We start from the raw sequence: 4,291 nt of genomic DNA on the forward strand, positions 1-4,291 counted from the left end.
GTTGACTTCCTACTTCTTATTAATTCGAGTTGACCGGAGCATTTAATTGATATTTTTCGCTTTTACCCAAAGTTTTATTTTAGAGCTTTGATGTTTTTTTGCTTTTTATCCAAAGTTTTATATTGGAGGTTTTATTGCCAGGTTGCTGAATTTCCAAATCCAATTTTTTTTTTTAACCAAAGTTTGGATGGCTGTTACAGAGGTCTTATTGCAGGGTTTCGTTTTCATATGTAATCGTCCCTTTTAACATATGCTAAGTTGCTAAGTTGCAGGGTCTTACATTTGGAGAACCCTAAATCTAACACCTGTCACTCATTAGGGTTGGCTTGGTAACTCATTTCACGGAATAGGCTCCAGATGGCTAACATGCTCCGTCTCGTACGTAGGTGAAAACTTCACATAAAGCAGGGTTTGCCATTGACCGATAAGATAATACTATAGCCCTTTTCTTAATGTCTTATGTTTTTTGACTTGTTAATATATTTATCTGTATCAATGTGCTGCAGACACCGTGGTTCTCTGTCAAATCCTTTTAAGCATAGGTTTAAACGGTTTGCAGGGAATTTAGTAAAGAGTACATGACACACGTGAAGACGACGAAGAATAAGGACGTGAAATGTACAGAGCGGTGGATGGTACATCCATTCATCTCATTTTAGGTATGCTACTTACCGATTCCTCTTTCCCTCGAAAAGGAGAAAACATTCTAATTTAATTTTTCATAGTCTCTGCAGATTCATATTCTGTAGGCACGCATTGTTTGCACTCATGATTTTCTTTTGTATTTTGTGTATGCAGAGCACAAGAGTCGGCAGGGATAAAATCCGTGTTGCCATTATGAGAGGAGGTGAAGATATGTATTTGTTTTTCAATTTATATATATTCAGATATGTTTTATCAAATAAATTTGTACAGTGAAAAGCCGCGTACTAGATAATGGCTATCAATGCGTGTGTTTATGTATCTTTTTAATCCTGCATTTAAATGACTTGCAGAACAAAGACGTGCAATGTATTGATTGGTGTATGGTACATCCATTCATCTCATTCTTTCTTTTAGGTATGATACTTCCAGATTCTTCTCTCCTCAGACACCTTTTAGCCTCGAAAAGGAGAAAACAATCTAATTCGATTTCTCCGAGTCTCTGCAGGTACATATTCTGCAAGCATGCTTGTATGCCCTCATGATTTTATTTTGTATTTTGTGGCTGTATGGAGAGCAGAAGAGTCGTTAGAGATAAATTTTGTGTTGCCCATTCTGAGTGGAGGTGAAGATATGCATTTGTTTTTCAATTTATACATATTTAGATATGTCTTTTTAATAAATTTGTACAGTGAATTTTCATCAAAACCCTTTTTATTCACGGTGAAGTTGTGCGATATCGCAAGAGCTTTACCTTTAGAGATGATGCTTTTGTTTTTTTTGGCAAAAAACGAAGAAAGCGGCCACAATTAAATGTGAAACCAGAAACCCTGAAAGGGAAAAGAAGGAAACGACAACATATCTTGGATTAAATCAGTTAAATTTTTCTGAGTTGTGACAAAACCTAACGCTTGCCCATAGAAAAGCGCACATAAAATCGGAAACTTTAGCAAGAAGAAAACCAGCAAAATCAGAAACAAAATACAACCCATATAAAAGTTTCCAATAAGAACAGGAACGAATACAACCTGCATAAAATTGGACAGCCCGTTTGCAAGAAGAAAGTATAATCTTCAATTGCCAAAAGCTTGTTCAAAAGTACAGCCCATACCAAATAGCTGACAAGAGGGTAAAAGACTTCAAGAAATAACAGAATCCAGCGTCTGTGGTCTTAAGCGATGTCAAAAATTGCAAGTTATCAGCGCAGTGGTATATCTCTTTTATGAGATGTTGGAGTAACACTTAAACAGGAGAAAGGTTCAAGGGGAAATAGTCGATCTAGACAAGTGTAAAGCATGCAAATTAGGACATTGCACGAGTTCTTTTTAAAGAATTAAGCATGCAAATTCGGCCGCATTAAGTTAAGTTAGTGCTCAATTACGCCAAATTACTGTATAACTTCTATAACTCCATTGCTTTGTTTGTGGATTTTCCATTTCTTATAACTAAAAACCATAACATATTTTATAATTTTGTTGAAAAGTTAATTATTTATAATTTTCCATTTCTATTAACCTAGCTTCCATTTATAATACAATTTATTTATTTTATTGCCACAATTTATTCATTACCTCTAACTACAGAGTATGTACAATTGGCTTACACGGCATCGTTCAGCTATGCCGCTAGAATAAGATAAACTCTCATCGCTTTGCCAAAGCCCCGGTTTTCAATCTGGAGAAACCCTATAAACGTTATAAGTGCACATGAACCTCACATTTCATTTTTTTTTTTGATGTTTCCAGAATTTATGAAGTAAACTTGAGATGCAATTTGTATATTTAGTTTAACTAATTTAGTCCTACTGACTGCGGCCAGGTAAAAACCGCCTCGAGTCCTCATTTCTTTCGCTGTCTCTGTGCATTTTTTCCGCCTCCGAGAATTCTTTGTGCCTGGAGGAAAGCGAATGAGCCCATCCAGGTGTCAGGGCATCCAGCAGGCCGTCTGATTGGACAATTCAACGATGGCCTTCGATCGTGGTGCATACAAATAGAGATCGCAGCCATCGGTTGCGGATTCTGATATGAAAACTGTATTGAATTGAACGCAGTGTATTTCTTTTACTATTTACCTTCAATGCTATGATGACTAATGCTTTTTTAACTGTGCACTGTTGCCATCTGTTTCATTGTTAGCTTGCTTGCAAACTTCAACCGTCAGATAAATATTCAAAGAATGGTTCAGATCGATCCCCACACCGTTGCATGTTTGGTGCACACAAGACTATGCACTGAATTAATTCATTGCGACATTTAATTAAATTTTCTAAAACATTATTATGGATAGTTGGGTGTTGGTAATGTGAGCAATCTATTGTTGACTTGAATTTTGTGCTGTCACTACATTTGGAAATTGTGTGGTGTAATATCCAGATGTCAAGCAATATTCCACCATCTTGGTGTGATGGTTAAGTAATATTGCATGTACTTGGTGGCTTATCTGAATCATTAAAACTGTAAACATAAAATATTAATATTATATATTGTAGTGGCAATATGGTTTTAAATTTTATAAAAATTTATCTGAATCATGAAAATTGTAAACATCAAATATTAATATTATATATTCCCAATCCAGTGCTTTTGTGTTAAGCAATAAGCAATATTTATATATTTATGTTTTTATACATATAAGGGAATTACCAAATCCATTCTATTATTTTAAACATTCTGAATATCTCTAAAATGCATAAAATACATGAAATAACGCAGAAAATTCACTTCATTCTAGCAATATTGCGGTCAAATTCACTTCATTGTAGCAATATAGCTGTCGAATTAGTAGCGAGCTTTGCGGATTGTGGCGAGTTTCTCAACCCCGGCAGGGACTACTGCTACGACAGTGGCTCCCTTGTTTTGTAAAGACTATTCAATTCTTAATGCGTGGCTTCCTGAATGCAAGTCTTTAATTTACACAATTCTTCAAAATATTTTTTATTAAATTTTAAACCACTATATAATATTTTCGTAATTAAAATTTTTAAATATTATTAAATATTAAATAAATAATAATATTAGAAAACAAAATAAATTTTTAATTTAATGTGTGGTTTTTTAAAAAAACTATAAATTCAAAATTTAAAAATAAAATATATGTTTTTTTAAATAAATAAAATAAAATTTTATCTTACTGACCAAAAAATTCTTATACACCGTAATATTCTACAATAATGCTCTATTAAAATCTACATGACATGACAATAACAATATAGGGGAAATTCGTTAAGCGGTGGTGCCTTACCACATACCCGAGCCTCACTGCTGATGATCCCATGGGTCCGCTAAGGCAGTTCGGGGTCAGACTTATTTTCTCATTCGCGTGTTGCCAAATGATCCTGCGCCCAACCTCGGACTAGTCGTGGTCGGAAATCCCTCAATCGATGAAAGGGCACGTGTTTATGTAATGATGGATTTGTGATGGAGGGAGTGGGGTAATTAATCATAAAAGCAGGCATATTCGTCTTCATTGAAGAAACCCCTTCCATGATTCAAAGATTAAATTATTGTTACTAAAATTTGCTATACTAATTGCATTTTTCCTATTAAATTTGTTATCCTAATTGCAGTTTTCCATCTACATGGATATCGATCTAAAGTGTCACCTATAAATTAAAATTAGAGAAGCTGGGAAAATTATAATGGAGCTCAGG

General features: G+C 34.4%; 1 long non-coding RNA gene across 1 annotated transcript; it reads left to right on the forward strand.

The window, feature by feature from the left end:
• Positions 1 to 365: 365 nt before the first annotated feature.
• Positions 366 to 964, forward strand: LOC149197359 (uncharacterized). The gene is made up of 3 exons (XR_016254183.1): positions 366 to 386; positions 507 to 659; positions 799 to 964. It is a non-coding gene; the product is annotated as an uncharacterized LOC149197359 (long non-coding RNA).
• The last annotated feature ends 3,327 nt before the right edge of the window (positions 965 to 4,291 follow it).

This window comes from Pinus tabuliformis, chromosome 2_2 (genome assembly GCF_031772625.1).
Source record: "Pinus tabuliformis cultivar Carrire ecotype Pingquan chromosome 2_2, CPIR1, whole genome shotgun sequence".
Classification (NCBI taxonomy): domain Eukaryota; kingdom Viridiplantae; phylum Streptophyta; class Pinopsida; order Pinales; family Pinaceae; genus Pinus; species Pinus tabuliformis.